This window comes from Vipera berus (genome assembly GCF_964194415.1).
Source record: "Vipera berus genome assembly, chromosome: 17".
NCBI classification, from domain to species: Eukaryota; Metazoa; Chordata; class Lepidosauria; order Squamata; family Viperidae; genus Vipera; species Vipera berus.
The window spans coordinates 4,462,930-4,480,972 of record NC_138220.1 but is presented as its reverse complement, the minus strand read 5'-3'; the positions used below and the strand labels follow the sequence as shown (position 1 = coordinate 4,480,972).

The 18,043-nt window shown below is 51.6% G+C and overlaps 1 protein-coding gene across 6 annotated transcripts in view; it reads left to right on the top strand.

The window, feature by feature from the left end:
* CASZ1 (castor zinc finger 1) overlaps positions 1 to 18,043 on the top strand; it is a 179,835-nt gene that overhangs the window by 107,422 nt on the left and 54,370 nt on the right. The window lies entirely within an intron of this gene.

The window sequence follows — 18,043 nt, the reverse complement described above, 5'->3', positions numbered from 1 at the left end:
TGTTTCACATCTGCGGTCAGGCAGCTTCCCCGCCTGTTTGGCCATGTCAGGTGAACAATCCAGGGTTTGCTGCTAACCACCGTCTGGATGATGAGTTCCTCCGTTGTGGCTGATTTGACAACCCTCTTGGGTATCACACCCTCATAAGGCCAAAGCAGGGATTCTTCAAACTTGGCCCTTGAATGACTTGTGGACTTCAACTTGGGTTATCTTTGGGACGCTTCTTCACATGTTTTTTTTTTTATTGCCAGTAGGAAATTCAAATGCAATGAACAGCCAGCCGTACATTTATTCTAGAAAGAAGTCATTATTGTCAGTTAGCTGTTTCCTTTGGAACCAGTTGATCTAGGTTTGTTTGCTTTAAGACTCGGCTCGCTAATCTCCTGTTTGCATTCCCAGGCCACCCCAGTGGTTTTTTTTTTTTTTGGTCCCAGTCTCTTAGCACAACACAGGAACTGCCCGGGAGAGTGCAGTGCTCCACAACTAAGGTGCCTCCTCTGATTTGTAAACTTCCCAGTTGCCACCCCATCCTTGGGAATTGCAGTTTTGCCTTGGAAGAAATCGAGCAAGCACCCAAGTTGAAAAAGATTACTGAATTTCTACATGTATTATTCCTCAGCGTCTTGCCCGCCTTTCTCTTTCTTGATTATCACATAGTTCCTACCGATCCTTTTGTCCTAGAGTTGTTGACTAATACAGAAATAAACGGAGTACATTTCTTGATTATTATTATTTCTTTATTTTTAAAAAAATTGTTAGCCGCGTCTTATTTTTTTCAACGGCCCTTTCTCCAACAAGGACGTGAAATAGGTTGGGCCGAGAGGCCCAAATTCATCAGCAATAACTTCAGCCAGCCTTCTCTGGTTGAGGTTGGGCTAGAACTGGGGTCTCCCCATGCCAACTCTCAGGCACTTGGTCATTGGCTAGGAGAAGGGAGCTGGGTTTCTCCAGAGGGGCTGCAGTCTTATGAAAACACCACTCCGATCTCTCCTTTTATCGGGAATACTGTTTAGCTGGAATAGCCCACACCCCAGAAGCCTGGCTCAAGATCCAGGCCGATCTCAATAGACTTGAACGGTGGGCCCTACCTGACAAAATGAAGAAGGACCAGGAGTGATATGATGGGGTCCCGCTATCTCAGGGGCTTGCCCACTAAAGAAGAGGGTGTGTGTGTGTCAAGCTATTCTCCAAAGCGCCCGAAGGCAGGACGAGAAGCGCCGGCGGGTGGAAACGAATTACGGAGAGAAGCCATTGGAACTAAGGGGAAACTTCCTGACGGCGAGGACAATTAACCAGCGGCACGGCTCGCCTCCAGAAGTTGTGGGCGCTCCATCACTGGAGGCTCGGACAGCTTCCACTTGTCCGGAATAGCAGTCTAGAGTTCCCTGTTTCTAGCAGGGGGTTGGACTAGAAGAGCTCCGAGGGTCCCCTTCCAACTCTGTCGTTCTGTGACATTGCGCGGCTTCCCTCTTGTGTCCTGCAAAGGGTGTAGATCAAACGTCGGGAGCTGACCCTCACTGGAGGATCTAAGAGGATCTTTTCTGGACGAGGGCCACAATTCCTCTGGAGCCCTGCCTTCTCTTTTGCCTTGACCCCTTCACCTCCCAGGACGGTTCATAGGCTGGCAGCCTGTTGTGCCTCTGGGCAGAGAGCCCCCAATCCCAAATATTGTTCCCCAGGCAAGGAATTGCAGCCCCAACCAGCTTTCCTCCAGGCCTGCCAGCACTTCTTCTCCAGCCGTCTTCCCCCCTCTGGCTCTTTAGCCCCCTTTTTTTCCTGCCCCCCCCCACTCCTGCCAGCTCAGGGCACCGGGGAGAACAACAATAACAACAACAACAATTTTTTTTTTTTTTGCTGGGATTGCCAAAAAACCCTGCGCGTTCTACGACTCCCCAAACATCCCTTTATTTTTATTGTTCCGTTAATTACTGTTTAAACTTTAATAAGTCACTTTGTCAGGCGGTGTGTGTGTGTGTGTGTGTGTGTGTGTGTGTGGAGGGGGACCTGCCGCGCGGTTTCTTTGCAAACACTGGGCCCGACGGTGACTCTGGTGTAACATAACCCTTCCTACAATGTGGGAATGTTTAGACTGGAATAGAAACTTGTTATTTTAATGACAGTTAAAGCAAAGGTGGGGGGGGGAGGAGATAAAAGAAGGGAAGGCATTTGATGGAAGAATGGATTTCTCCCCCCCCCCCGGCATTTTTCTCGCTGCGGGCATATTGTCAGCCTGGCAAAAGTTGAGTGTCGGTGTTTTTTTTTCTCACGTGCCTGGATTTCTCCTGAAATGATGCTCCCTTTTCCCGTCTACCCCATTCCTCCCTCTCCCCTTCCTATTCCTTTCGAGTCTTCCTATGAGTCCAGAAGACAGGAAAGTGCCATCTCTAAATAAAATGAAATTGCTCCTAGGGATTCAGCTGCAAAACAGGCATTTTTCCCACTGGGTTGGCGCTCAAATGCGTGCGGGCCAACCGCCTCCGTTCACAGTTCCCGCCCTTTGCCAACCCCCGGGTAGACTGCGACGGTCGTAACTAGGAAGCAGTGGTACCCAAGGGTCTGAATTTTGCTCGGCGGGGATGCCGGGATGGTCGTAAGGGTGAGAAATGGTTATGAGTCCCCGTTTGCCGTCCTTACTCTGAACAGCCGCTAATGGAGCGAGCTGTCTTTCTTCGCCTGTTTCTTTTATTACGTTTCCACGTTGTCCCTCTCGCCTAAGTGACCTGGTGTGTGCTTCACCCTCTAGTAGGAGAGGTGAGTTTTTGACACCTGTCTTTGTAATTTCTGTGAAAAGCATCCCATCTCTTGCCACCCCCGTGCTGTTTTATGTCCGCGTGTTTTTTATCAGGATTCCAAATTGGGTGGAATGAGCTGAAACACCTGCCCTCAAGCAGCCAGGCCTTGCCTTTTCAAATTACCTGGGTTTGTTCTCTTGTCCTACACTCTCCCTCTCTCTCTCTCTCTCTCTCTCTCTCTCTCTCTCTCTCTCTCTCTCTCTCTCTCTCTCTCTCTCTCTCTCTCTCTCTCTCCCTCCCTCCCTCCCTCCCTCTCTCTCTCTCTCTCTCTCTCTAACACACACACACACACACCAAGACGCTTTCTGAAGCATCTGACTTTTCTGTAGCATGCAACCGGGTCTGTGTTGATGGTGGAAATATCTTAAGACAAAAAGACGAGTCCAAAGAAGGGCGGGATTGGAACCGACCGACCATCCCAACTGTGGTCCACTTTAATGCCGAGCGGCTTGGTTTGGAGCCCTGGTGGCTAGAATGCAGTACTGCAGGCGGACTCTGCCCATTGCCAGCAGTTCGATCCTCACCCGGCTCCCTTTTTCCGGGATCGGTAAAAGGAGGATCCAGAGTGTTGGGGGGGCAATACGTTGACTCTGCATACCGCTTAGAGAGGGCTGTAAAACACTGCAAAATGGTACGTAAGTCTAAACGTTCTTGCTATTGCAGTTGAATGAATTGGGTAGAGTCTGCGGGAGCATCATGTCCTACATCCAGCTCTCGCTTTCCCAAAGTGCCTAGGGTCTGCCATCTTGGTTTTGCTCCTGAGTAACACGCTCGTTAAATGAATCCGGCTTCCCCATTGGCGTTGGCTGGCCAGAAGGGACACTGCAACCGTCATAAGTACGAACCAGTGGCCCAAGCACCTGAATTTCGATCCCGCCACCTTGGGGAAAGCTGCGGTGGTCCTCAGTGTGGAAAGAACGGCGCTAGGTCAGAGGCCCCCCAACCTTTGGGGCACCAGGGACCGGTTCCGCGGAGAGAGGTTTTTTCCGCGGACAGGACAGTGCGTGGTTTTGTGTGCTGCCCGCATCCCGCGGATGGAGGCTTTGTTTGTTTGCGCGGCCCGGTTGCTGGCATGCCGCACGGCCCGGTACCAGTCCACGGACCGGGGGTTGGGGATCCCCGTCCTAGGTCATCTTTTTTGGGGCGCCGTCGTAAACTTCCAACAGCCGCTAAGTGGAACTGTTGTAAGTCAAAGAGCGGCCCGTACCGCTGCAAGCCGCCGTGGACTATGCAAGAAAAAAGGGATCTCCTCCTCCTGCGACGGAATCCAGATCTTTTATTTTAGCCTTGGCGAATTTGGGCCCCTTCCTCAAGCTGGCGCAGGCTGATTTCTTGGTGCCCGAGTCGTGCACCTGGCCCGGCTCTGAAAATTACTTTTTTTTTTTTGTACGTACTGGGTGGCAGGCAGCTCCAGATGTTTTTCTCCGGGTTTTTCCTTAACCTCGGCGTGATGTCCTTCTCCCCCAGCTCGGGACGAAGGGACAGGTGGCACAGAAGCAGTGGGAATACCCTCTGCTTTTTCGACGAGGGCCTGTCCCTTTGCAGCCCCGGGGCGGCCGATCTCTCTGCAAAAAAAATAAAATAAAATATTGGATATTGACCGTTTTTTGTCTCTCGAATCCGCCCCGGGGCCTGTGGGCAGCCGAAACTGGCCCGGCAAAACACTGGCTCCTTTCTCTGCTCATCTCTGCCCACCACTGGGGTCCGTTTTCCTCCCCCGGTTGCCTTCCCCTCCCTGCGGGCCAAGGAAGGGTCACTTTGGACACAGAGCTTTGCTCAAGGGTAGAGCCCCCCCCACACACACACACACACATCTTCCCCGGACAAAGGCAAGGAAGCAAGAGTATTTAAACAAAAAATGCTGAGGTCTTATTTTTCCGTACTGCACGTTTCCCCTAAATTGCCTTTGACTGCGTGCATCTCTAATGAAAGTTTGTGCCCTTGTTAGAAGGACAACCAGGTCCGCTCCAGTTAGGGCTGGGCCTGTCTTACTGCCAGCTGCCCTCCCCTTGCACGACCCCCCCCCAAAAAAAAACCCCGGTGCGCACTCACACACGCACGCACGCACACACACACAGAGAGACACACACAGACGTTTGGAGACATGCGTGCTTTCTCCCTAGCGGATAAGTAGAGGCTATTATAAAAAAAAGGGGAAGGGGGTTGGGGTGGCGGGGGTGGTTGGGAGGCAAAAAAAAAATTCCATATTTATGCAAGTTGCTTTAAAAGGTTTTATCATGTCGTAAAGGGGTGGGGGGTGGGGGGGTGGGGAAGTACTCTTGGAAAATTGATCCCGTACCACCAGTCCATTGGGCAGAAGGACGGTTAGGATGCTAATGGCCATTTTGCTCCGGGGCGGCTTATTAAAAAATTTATACACAAAATGCTTAAAATGGCATAAATTATTTAAAAAAAATCATAGTAAGCAATTTGCAAATTGCCCTTTCCTCTTTTTTTTTTCCCCACCCCACCCCCACCCCACCCCCCTCCTCCTCCCTCCCCTCTTCCCCTAATTTTCCTGCCTTTTTTTGGGGGGGGGGAAAAATATATACCTTTACCTTCCCTTAATTTTTTTTATTCGCCGGCGTTCCTTCCCTCGACCCGTTTGAAGACTTCCCACCCACCCCCACACACACACCCCACCTCCAACTTAACCCTGTTTGTCTGAAATGGGTGAAAAAAAGCAAGGAACAAATCCCCAAAAAAGCAGACACCTAAAGCCAGCCCTTTAGTTTGGGAACGGGATGTAAGAAAAAGAAAGAGGGAAGAAAAAAAAAGAGAGAGAGAGGGGTGTGTGCGGGGGGGGGGGGAAGCGGGTGTCTTTCTCGCCCCCCCCCCTGTGGAATGTCACCCACTCACCCTGCAGACTGTCCTGGGAAGGTTTATGATGCTTTCCCCATTGATTTGTTTCCCCCCCCCCTCCCCACGCAGCTGCCGACCTCTATTGAGGGACAAACATAATCAGCGCTGACGCAAATTAGATGGTTATTCGTTTTGAAAATTGACAGAAAAACAATAAAAAAGATGAAATGCTCCCAAATCAATAGATATAATGAAATTCAAATAATCCGAGAGATGAGGTCTCCATGGCAACTGATAATGTGGGAAAGAAAACAATTTAATAAAGGACAGACACACTTTGAAAACAGATTGGGCAAAGCGAAGGTGGGGGGGGTGGAAAGCAGGCAGGGAGGGGGGCAACGGTGGCAGCCTTCTCATATTGGGGTGTGTGTGTGTGTGTGTGTGTGTGTGTGTGTGTTGGTGAGCCCGCTCTCACCCGTTTCTCCGGTTGGTTAGCGGTGCCGTAGCAGTGAAGGATCGCTGTCCACCCCAAGGACGCCTGGCATAATTAAGAGAGGCTTTCAGGTCCAGAAAGTGCAGATTCAGGTTTTAATACACAAAATTATTTCAGGAGCAGTGAATCGGAAAGTCGTTTGTTATGACCTTCCTGAGAGGCCCGGAGCAGGGCATGTTGGAGGCGCGGTGGCTGGGCCCGCTGAGTTATGGCATATTTGTGTTTTTATAGTGCGGAGGGGAGGGAGAAGGTTAAACAGTATTTACAGCTCACTTGTTTTCAGAAAGGAAAGAGAAATAGAGTTCACGAAAAGAGGGGAGAGAGGGAGAGAGAGGGGAGAGGGGGAGAAAGGAGAGAGGGAAAGGGGAAGAGGAGAGAGAGAGAGAGAAGAAGAGAAAGAGTAAAGAGAGAGGAAGAGGAGAGTGAGAGGAAGAGAAAGGAGACAGAGAGGAAGTGAAAGAGGAGAGAGAGGAAGAGAAAGAGGAGAGAGAGGAAGAGAGGAGAGAGAGAGGAAGAGAAAGAGGAGAGAGAGGAAGAGGAGAGAGAGGAAGAGAAAGAGGAGAGAGAGAGAGGGGAAGAAAAAGAATGAGGGAGAGAGGGAGAGAGGGAGAGGAGAGAGAGGAAGAGGAGAGAGAGGAAGAGAAAGAGGAGAGAGAGGAAGAGAGAGGAGAGAGAGGAAGAGGAGAGAGGAAGAGAATGAGTGAGAGGAAGAGAAAGAGGAGAGAGAGGAAGAGGAGAGAGAGAGGAAGAGAAAGAGGAGAGAGGGAGAGGGGAAGAAAAAGAATGAGGGAGGGAGAGAGGGAGAGAGGAAGGAGAGAGAGGAAGAGAATGAGTGAGAGGAAGTGAAAGAGGAGAGAGAGGAAGAGGAGAGAGAGGAAGAGAAAGAGGAGAGAGAGGAAGTGAAAGAGGAGAGAGAGAGGAAGAGAAAGAGGAGAGAGGGAGAGGGGAAGAAAAAGAATGAGGGAGAGGGAGAGAGGAAGAGAAAGAGGAGAGAGAGGAAGAGAATGAGTGAGAGGAAGAGAAAGAGGAGAGAGAGGAAGAGAAAGGAGAGAGGGAGAGGGGAAGAAAAAGGGGAAGAGAAAGAGGAGAAAGGAGAGAGAGAGAGAGGGAAATAAAAAAGAGAGGGAGAGAGGAAGAGAAAGAGGAGAGTGAGAGTGAGAGGAAGAGAAAGGAGAGAGAGGAAGAGAAAGAGGATTAAGAGGAGAGAGAGGAGAGAGAAAGAGGAGAGAGGAAGGAGAGGGGAAGAGAAAGAGCGAGAGAGAGAAAGAAGGGGTCTCCTGTTCCAATGCACCCTGCTGGGACGGAGCCCCCAAAAGGACTTTAGGGCTCCCCGAGCAGTGAAGAGCGAAAGTGAAGGCCTGCGTGTCCACTGCAGGATGGGGCAGAAGAAGGCTCTTCCGCTGGGCCTTTGGAGGGCCCCCGTAGCCCTCGGCACCCCGGGCTGAGATGGCTGCCGAAAGCCTCCTCCTGGGCTTAAGGATGAGCAGACTCACCCGCCAGGCCACCTGGGCCTTTGGGAAGACCCGGGGCGGGCAGCCCAGAAAAGGAAGGCGTGCCCGCTCGCTGTGTGCGAACGAGAGAGCCCCCCCCGGCGGGTCCGCTGGCTACGGAGGCGCCCGAAGCTTTTATGAAGAGACCAAAGTTCCTCTCTGGCCCGACATCTTTCCCCACAAGTGGCCAGCTGGATTTTCTCCTTCTCCTTCTCCTTCCCCTGCTCTCCGCTCTCTTTGGGTCTGGCGGAAACCTCCTAACAGCGAGAACAATGAATCCACGGGACGACCTGCCTCCAAAAAGTCGCGGGTGCTCCGTCCCTGGACGTTTTTTTTTTTAAGAAAAGGACTGGACAGCCACCTGGCTGAAATGGCACGGGGTCTCCTGCCTGAGCGTGGGGTGGGGGTGGGTGGGGGTTGGGGGTTGGACTAGAAGACCTCCGGGGGGTCCCTTCCAGCTGTATTCCGATCGATGGATCGAATCTTCCCCCGTTTTCAGTCTGCCCAAGTTGACATCCTTCTTTTCGTTTCGTGTATTTACTTTATTATTATTATTATTATTTTTGGACAAACATTTTTATGCTCCCGAGATCCTGGCTTCTTTAGAGAATTAAACGTCAAGATATAATTATAATAAGCGTTTGTTCTGTATCGAGAAATGCGCTTCTTTAGAGAAGTCCTGAAATAGTCCGATTTCAATTTTTGACTCTATATGGTCTTCAGCAAACTCTCTCTCTCTCTCTCTCTCTCTCTCTCTCTCTCTCTCTCTCTCTCTCTCTCTCTCTCTCTCTCTCTCTCTCTCTCTCTCTCTCTCTCTCTCTTTGCATTTGCAATACAGAATATTAATACTGCCTTCTCCCGGATAAAATAGCTAATGTTATAATTACACGAATGCTAAGGGTTATAATTCATGGGTGCTGCCATTAAAGTGACCAGGAGACTGTCCCAACCTCTCCCTACCAGTCGGTGCAGACGACCGTATATGTTTTCCCTAAATTCTGTCGATTTGCTTCGCCTTTGGCCCTTTCCCTCTGGAGTTGCTGCCTTTGAGACCCCCCCCCCCGTGGGTAATAGCAGCCCCCCTGCCCGCCCCCGTTTGGTATTCAGTTTGCTTCCAACCTCAGATCCCTGGATCTGCCCAGGCCAAGAGTCGGGATGGGTCTGTTCCTCCCACTCCCCTCTTTGCCAGCTTTCTTCCTATCCACCCCTTGTAAAAAAAAAAGGGGGGGGGGCGAGATTGACGGCCTGGGCGGTGTTGGAGATGTTAACACTTCTGCCTGATTTATGGAGTCACTTAGCTTAGAAAGGAGAGGCCACTCAGACTTGTTTTGGGCAGTAAACATTTTAACCCAAACAATTTAAAAAAAGGAAAATCTCTAAAAGGATGAGAGAGACAGAGAACCTAGTGGGCATGGTGAAAAAAAATAATCCAGATTGGGGGTAATGTCTTAGACCTTAGTTTTATTTCTCCTTCCCTCTCTCTCTCTCCCTCTCTCTCTCTCTCTCTCCTCTCTCTCTCTCTCTCTCTCTCTCTCTCTCTCTCTCTCTCTCTCTCTCTCTCTCTCTCTCTCTCTCTCTCCTTCCTGCCAAACGAAATTCAAAACCGCAGGGCCGAGCAGTAGTAGCCACCACCTCAGTGGCAACTAGCAAATCCTAGATATGCGTTCTTTTACAGCTGTCAGCCCCCCCCCCAAAAGCTTCTGTGCTGTGCCTAATGATTTAACGCAGGTAGGAAATTGGAAATTTTTCAGGGACGCGCAAGGGGATGCTCGTCTGGTGGAGTTAACAAACGCCCAGGGAGCAATCCGCAGGGGTGGGATTATTGGGGTGAAAAAGGTGGGAGGGGGGTTGGTTTCCAACATTTCTCCCCCCCCTTCCCCCCCACAAGTTCTAGTTTGACTTCCAAGAAGTGAACAGGGGCTTCTGAACTTCCCCCCCCCAAAAAAGCCGGATTTTGTTGCAAAGGGGAGTTGGGTAGCACTCACGAGGATTTCCTCCTGGCTGTAAGGCAGTGCTGAAAAAAACACGGAGAAGCGTGCTTCTAGTAATTCTGCCTGCCTGCAAAGGAACCTTTTCATAGGATTTGGCTGCTTGACGGGACAGGATGCGCCACTAGGTCTATATTGTCTATTGTAACTTTTAGACGGTGGCTGGCTTCGACGCTGTTTGTAATATTTGGTAATGGCGGACTTCGGGAGAGAGAGCCGTTAAAGAGATGGCGGTCAAGGAGGGGGTTAAAAATCCAAGAAGGCCTTCAATTATCCAATTTGATCCACTGGAACAGGATTGGGCCATGTTGTTGTTAGCTGCGAAGTCGTGTCCAACCCATCACGACCCAATGGACAACGTTCCTCCAGGCCTTCCTGTCCTCTACCATCTTCTGGAGTCCATTTAAGCTCACGCCTACGGCTTCAGTGACTCCATCCAGCTACCTCATTCTCCGTCGTCCCCTTCTTCTATTGCCCTCAACCTTTCCCAGCATTGGGCTCTTCTCCAGTGAGTCCTTCCTTCTCGTTAGGTGGCCAAAGTATTTGAGTTTTAGCTTCAGGATCTGGCCTAAGGAGCAGTCAGGGTTGATCTCCTCCAGGACTGACCGGTTTGATCGCCTTGCAGGTCCAAGGGACTCGCAGGAGTCTTCTCCAGCACCAGAGTTCAAAGGCCTCCATGCTTTGGCGCTCGATTGGGCCATACTCTTGATCGAAAGCACCTGAAACCTCCCAGGGGCGCACCCACCCACCAGCAGTCTAAAAAGGGTTTCCCGAGGCGTATTTGGTTTGCTCCCCCAGAAGTTAGAAGGCACGATAGACGAATCGATGGTTTGATGAGTCCGTGCGGCAAAGGAAGGCTGATCCAAGATGGTTGGCTTGCTTGTTTTGGTTTGTCTGGGTTTGCAGGAGAGCCCCTGGACTTGGAAGTACTTTTGGCGCGCTGTCGAAACGCCTCGATTCGCCTGGAGACTGACGTGTCCCCCGTTCCCTCATCCTTCCGGTTTTTCGAAAGCTTTGCTTTTGCTTCTCAAGCGGGCTAAGCTAGCCCCACCACCGCTGCTCACCCACCCACCCGCCCACCCAACCCATTAAACCGGAAGCTGGAAGGAAAGGCCGAGATTGCCAAGAAGCTGCTTAAGCAAGTCCCTCCGCTCACCGCACGGATCTTTGCCCAGGGGCCGCTGCGAGCCATCGGAGCCCGCCAATGTTTCCCACGAGGTGCTTCTGATCAACCCAATCTCTCTCTCTCTCACTCTCTCTTTCTCTCTCACTCTCTCTTTCTCTCTCGCTCTCTTTCCCACTCACAGCCCTTCCAGAGTCCTCATTGCACGATCTTGCTTGGGCTCCGGAGGCTTAATTTTTATTTTATTTTAAAAGCGCAGACTTTTCGCCCAGCCTGGCCCTCTCTCTGGCCAGCCTGCCCCATTTTTTTGTTTTTTTTCCCCCTTGGCCAGCTGATAGATGGCATAAATTAGGCCTCTGAAGGGAGAGTTTGCATCCTTAAGAAGAAATATGTCCTCATTTTTCTTAAACACCGTTTGCACTGAGTGAAATGTTTCGAAGGGACGCTGAGGGATAACTTTATTTCTTACCAGAGAGCTCAGCGCCGGCTCAGCTAAGATCATAAAACATGGGGAGAGTGAGGAAGCTGACAGACTTCCCGTGTGTGTATATATGGCCTGGTGGGTTACTAGTGGGATGCTGTGGCTAAAAGCAGGTGGAGGTGCCACAGGTTAAGTCCAGAGGCGGTGAGCCTGTGCTGACAAGGGCTGAGGTGAGGGAGAACTGTGGGGGCGCCACTAAAAAGCCCTCTTGGGTCCCGCCGGGCCTTGTGACCCAGCGCTATCTCAAACCAGCGGGCGAGAACAGAGCTTCCTCTGTTTCTCCCCCCTGAGGGAGTGAGTTCAGGGCTTCGGACTCTTGCGCGGACTTCAACTCCCAGAATCCCCCAGCCCGCACGGAGCAAACATCAAGGCCTCTTCTCCTGCCTTTCCCTTTGGTGCGCCCTCATCGCAAGCTTCAACTCGCAAAGTTTTAGTGTCGGGGTGACCCGACTGGCCTTCAAGCCAGGGGTCAGCGTGCCCTCGGGTCTGGTGTCTGTGTGTGTGTGTGTGTGTGTGTGTGTGTGTGTGTGTGTGTGTGTGTGAGAGAGAGAGAGAGAGAGAGAGAGAGAGAGAGAGAGAGAAATATATCTCTGGGGCTGGAAGGATTTGGAAGCAGCCCTCGTCAGCCTTTTGAGGAAGCCTTGGATCGCCTCCAGCTGCGAGCCGGTGGGAAATTCTGAATTATTGGTGCCTTGCCCTCATAGCCATCTATCTGCGATGCTAACTGAGGAAAGGGGAGTTTTCACTTGCCGCCCTTGGACGTGGTGCCAGATGCTCGGCAGGGCTGGGACAGGTTGCGGGTTTTTTTGTCACCGTGCATTGGTTTAACCCCGGTCAGCACGGATGATAATTCTCTTTCCTTTAAAAAAACAAAACAAACAACAAAAAACCCTCACAACTGGTTTATGATGTACGGTGGGCTGGGAGAGAGTGACGATTGGCTGAAAACCTTGGCTAAGCAGCGGTCAAAATTAGGAACTGGCCAAGTCTTGACGGCTACCCCAGCCAGTTTATCCGTGAACCGTCTAGGACCCAAGTCTCGAACGGCTTCCGTTGCCGACTCGTGCATTGAGATCAGCCGGGTAGTTCCTACCTATAGCATCGGCTGGCATTATTATGTCACATTTCGGCCTTTCAACTTGGCTTTTGCTTTTGCATTTGCTGTGTTTTTTTTCCAGGATTGATGGCGACGGTTTGATGAGCGAGGTGGAAATCATATTGAGAATAGGTTGCCTCTCTCCTGGCGACCGTTCGGTGTTAGCTGGTGCCGTTTATTTGTCACGATGCTATCGTTTTCCTCGTACTAAAACGCCGGCCCTTGGCCGCCCATCACAGATCAGAGACCCTCAAACTGGTCTTTCTTAGGAAGGTTTCAGGCTTACGAAACGAGTCAAGAGGTCCGTGAAGATGGTGGATCCCGGAGAGGTTTTATTTTATTTTTTTACTCTTGAAGGCTCTGTTGCCAGAAAGCTCCAGCTGGGATGTGACCCCAGAGAAGGCAAAAGGCAGGATTCCCCCCCCACACACACACACACACGCCGCCAGTAAGGAATCCACAGAAATCCCTGTGGATTTTCCCAGTGGAAGGTTAACCAACCAAGTCTTCAGGGTCTGGACACACAGTCCCAGCCTGCCAGATTTTCGCCTTCCTTCCATCTGTCCGTTGATCCTTCTCCTGCTATTCCTTCCGCAGGTGCATCAAGGCCTGTTTTTTTTTCCTGACGCCCGAAGATTTGTTTGAAATGAGGAATAGATCTCAGGTGAATCTGCCAGAGCCGGGGGGAATTAATGCAAAACTTCCCCACACAGTGTCCACGCTATGGCACACACACACACACACACACACACACACACACACACACCCCACACACACAGAGGCACATTCTTGTTTCCCAGCTTCTCCCTCTGCCTCTCTTTTCGGCTTTCCGAAGCCCGCTGATTTGAATATTTATAAATATCAGTAAATTATTTATTGTAGCAATCTGCTGTGCCATTTCGCCGATTGCCGTTAACGCTTTAGGTTTCCCCCTGGTTGCCTTTTCAAGGATGGTGGCTCAGGAATAGTCACGACCCTGTGTGTTTGTGTGTGTGTGTCGTCTGTGTGTGTGTGTCTGTGTCTGTGTCTGTGTGTGTGTGTTTCCAGAGAGAAGGATCAGGACAGTTTTGGGAGTGTGATCAGAAAGCCATTCGCTGTAATGGCAGAGATAGGATATTAGTGTGGAATCTGGGCTGCCGGTTAGTTTGCATTTTGCAAAAAGAAATACAGTATATTTTCGCGCACACGGCTTATTTTTTTTTTACAAACTCTTTATTCCTGCTAGTTGTGTGTAAGGAGGGGGGATGTCCTTAGAAATAACTAGCCTGTCGTCCCCCCCCAGCCCACTGGAGCAGTTTCCTCCTCCTCCTCATACGCTCTCATTTTGTTTCGTTAAGCCACACTCTTGAAATTCCTAAGGACTAGAAACTTGTTGGTTTTTTTTTAAAGAAAACCTGGCAAGGTTGACTTCTCTGGTTGGCTATAAATTCCCAGCGCTCTGGAAGATCCAGTCCTTCATCCTGCTAATGGAAAAGCTTCCCTGTGTAGACATTCCCAGGACAAGCCCCCCTCCCTCAATTCTGCCCAGCCTCCTCCTGTTGGGGTTTGATTGGCAGGAAGTCTCTCCCCCCCCCACCCCTGAGCACAGGACTGGCCAGGCAGCCCCGGTGACCCTCCCCAAGGTCAGGTGGAGGAGACGTTGTTCCTCGAAGCCGAGGTCAACTCATCAGCTAAAAGCAATAAAATGTTTTATTGATAAATGGGAGCTGGATGTACGTGCATAAGGAGGGCAGAGTAATAAGGTGTGCCCTCCGCAGTCCTCTCTCTCTCTCTCTCTCTCTCTCTCTCTCCTCAAAGGAGAGTTTCCTAAAGCACACATCTGGCCAGAGGTGCGGAAGAAATTCTGACCGCCCTTAAACTACCTTTCAAGTCTTCTGGGACACTGTAACTCAGCCGGCATGTCTGTCCTAACAGGATTGCTCCACTTTCGACCCGGGCAACCACCAGGCCTTGAACCCAGGGCCACGGGCATCTCACCTGTGTCTCATTTGGAGAAGGAGTCTTAGGCTTGACGGGCTGTAAGTGGAAATCACAGATCTTGTCCCGGGGCTGTGCGGGACACCTCTGGCCCTGGACCTCTCAAACCCGACTCAGGGACCCGCTCGGACATAAAACTCGCTTGCAAGCAGAGGTCCAGAATGGCAGCCCCCAGCCTCGTCTCCCGGGTCCTTCGTGGGGCGAGATCGGAATCCAGGCCGTTCTGAGGATCAAACCCCCTTTGCTGTAGCCCTGGGCTGCTCTAGATCCCGGGGTCCCCGACCCCTGCTCCGTGGACCGGTAGCAGGCCGCGGCACGCCAGCAACCGGTCCGCACAAACAAGCAGAGCCCCATCCGCCCGATGCAGGCAGCGACACAAAACCACGCAGCCTACGGTCCGGCGGAAAAACCCTCTCTCCGCGTAACCGGTCCCCGGGCCCCCCCCCCAAAGGTTGGGGGTCCTCTGGTCTAGATGAGCTTCAAGTGTCGGAACCGGCGAGCTGCTGCTATCCCCTTGCCAGGTTTGGGATTTCGGCAGCCTGGCTTGGGAGCTGTGTGCGAACGGCACCCCAGGAGCTTTCCGCCCCCCCCCCATCCCTGCTCCTGCCCCAAACAATGCGGTGAATAATTGATTGGCTGAAACCCTCCCGGCTCCTGCGAGGCTGGCACGGCGGCGGATTTCCTCCTGAGCGCAGCTACTCAGCTGGGTTGCAAATTCTTCAATAAGAATACGAAAGATCCATCTGTTCCCTTTTTTTTTTTTCCTCCCAGCCCTCTGAAGTGGCACTCCTGCCAGGCGCTTTTTTCCCCCACTTTCCTCACCCACCGCTTTTCCCTAGCTGCGGGATGGCCCTCCCCCTCTCCCCCAGCCCCTCCCACCGGCTGGAGCCCCCTTCCCCTCCTGGTCCTCCCCCCCCCCTTTGCCTTCTCTTGCCCAGCCTTTCTTGGCAGCGGTGGTCCAACTTGCATTGAAGGGAAAGCAAAGTTTGAATCTGTCTGGGGAATTTGCCTCCAGGTTGGTGTTTGTGCCGCCGCCCGCCGTTGTTGTTGTTGTTGTTGTTTTATCAGTCCAGGTTGAACCCTCGGATAAAGTTGTGGCCTCGATTTTAAATACTTGCAAGTGAAGCACATTTACGCATGGCGGTGGTTACTTTTCCCGTAAGGTGGCATGCCTTTTAAAAAAAAAAAGCTCTTGAGAAGGAAGGCCGTTCACATCTTTTTTCCCCCACCCCCAACCCGTTCCTCATTTTTCCTGGCTGGTAGGCAGGGTGCGGGGCATTTTGAGTTGTGCACCCTCTTGAGGACTAGAGCCTTTATTTTTAAAAAAAAAATATTATTTGATTCTTTGCTGAAAGGAGATTTGGATCTGCCACCGGTTGGTTTCCCAACGTGAGTGGAGGAAGGTTGACGGATTCCTAACCGCTTTCCTCCTTTTTTTCCTCCCCTCCCCTCCCCTCCCCTGCCCCCTTTCGCTCAGGCCAACTCGTGGTTGTAAACACTTGGGAGAGCGGCATTGTTTTTCTCAGGAAGCGTCCAATATAAATACTGCATGTGGGAGAGCATGTACTGGGGCCGAGATGAAACGGGGACGGTGACAAGGCTGGGTTATAAATGGCTTCCTTGGATGGATGCAAAAGCCAAACATTTCTTTTGGGGGAGAAGGGAAGTTTACATAGCCTGGAAACTTTTTCGGGGGCCCTGGATGGAGAATCAAAACTCTTCTGTGGTGTGTGTGTGTGTGTGTGTGTGTAGTGGGAGGGTGGGGTGTTTAAGCTGACCTTTTGAGCCAGGGGGTGGACGCCAGGATTGGCAGCTAGCCTATATTTCACAGGCTGGACTTAAAAGCTGCCTCTGTCCAGCGGTGTGATCCGGTGGAAAGGCTTTCCGGAAATAAAAGCAAAGAGAACGGGGGCTTAAATAGCATTTCAGATCTTGGCCTCCCTTGCAGTTGCTTCCCTGCAGTATTCTTCTCTTGTGCCCGGGTTGTTTTATCTCCATGCCGAATTTGGAAAGAGAAAAGACTCTTGGGGGGGGGGTGAGGCAGGTTTCTCTCCTCCCCCCCCTCCCCCACCCATTAAATCTGCGGTGCGAAGAGTGGCCTTTTAACGGCAGCTTGCGCTTTTTAACCAATCGCAATTTTGAAAACTTTCTGAAAGCTTTCTTATCCTCAGATCCGCTCTTTAATAGGAGCTGCCAAACGTGAAGGGAATCCTGGGGGGTGGGGTGGGTGATTTCTACTTAGGGGGTTTTCCGTTTGCTCTGAAAGAGGAGAAGGACGCTGATGGCTCAGTGGGTTAGGACGCTGAGCTTGTCGATCAGAAGGTCGGCAGTTTGGCGGGTCGAATCCCGAGTGCCGCGTAGCAGAGTGAGCGCGTTACTCGTCCCAGCTTCTGCCAACCTAGCAGTTCGAAAGCACGTAAAAAATGCAAGTAGAAAAACAGGGACCGCTCCGGTGGGAAGGTAACAGCGTTCCGTGCGCCTTTGGCGTCTAGTCATGCCGGCCACATGACCACGGAGACGTCCTCGGACAAGCGCCGGCTCTTCGGCTTTGAAACGGAGATGAGCACCGGCCCCTAGAGTCGGAAACAACTAGCACGCATGTGCGGGGGAACCTTTAGCTTTACCTTTTTACTACCTGTAGGAGAGTACGGAGATGGCCCTGAAGAAGGAATTCAGCAGCTCTTAGTAAACACCAGTAAACACCAGAAGGGAGAGGGTGTGAGAAAGAAACTCAAGACTGCTCTGCCTCGATGCTCTTGGGTATCTCTCCAAGCCCGGCTGCCATTCACACTTAACGACCCTTTGCAGCATCCCCACCCCACGGTCATGCGGTCAAAATCCGGACGCTGGGCAACTGGTTCATATTTATGACGGCTGCGGCATCCCAGGACTCATGCCACGATCCCCTTTTGCGACGTCCGACAAGCAAAGTCATAAAAGGGGGCAAAGCTCGCGGAGCGACATAAATCTTGGGCTCAGCTTTTGTCGTAAGTCGAGGACCACCTGCAAATTCATTTCTCCTCTCTCTCTCTCCCCCACATAGACACAGATCCTTGCCCAGATCTGGAGCTGGGTGCTAATTTCCTTTAATCTCCTTCAACCCTCTCCGGCTTGCCATCCGTTGAGGTGTAGCTGAGGAGAGCTGTGGGCCTGGGCTACTCCTACTTTCTGGGCCAGCTAAGGCCAAGGCAACGCGGTGACGAAACCTTGACCTGGATTCCCCTCTAAGCTACTATTACACAAGCAGATGTGTGTGCTTGTGTGTGTGTGCGAGAGAGAGAGAGAGAGCATCTGGGTATGCGTTCCGCAGAACCTAGGTGTATCTAGGTGTGTTCAGGGTGTGCCCTTTCTCTGAGGATATACGGGCGGGCGTGTTTTGTTTTGTATTTTTTCTACAGGTGTACGTGTTTTTGTCCCAGTGTTATCGGAGCATCGCATTGTTGTGGGTGAGAAAAGAACAATGCAAAGTGGAGGCTTTGGTTATTTTGCAGGGTTCGCTGGCCCTCCCACGGGCTCGATCGCTGTTGATTACGCTCCCTGCCGCTTTGAAAATGAGATCAACACCCTGTGCTTTTGGGCTCTGCTCGCCGGCCAGCGCGATCTTGCGAACCATTACGGGAAATAGGGCCCGTAATGGTGCGTGGACACGGAGGGCTGGCTGCCTTCGTCCCACAAGAGAAAGGAATGGTGGGAACCGGACCACTCAGCCAACGGAAGGAGAAAGGAGAAACTCTCTCGAAGTGGCTGAAGCGATAAAAGAACGTTTTAGAAACCACAATTCGCGGTCAGCGCAGAGCAATG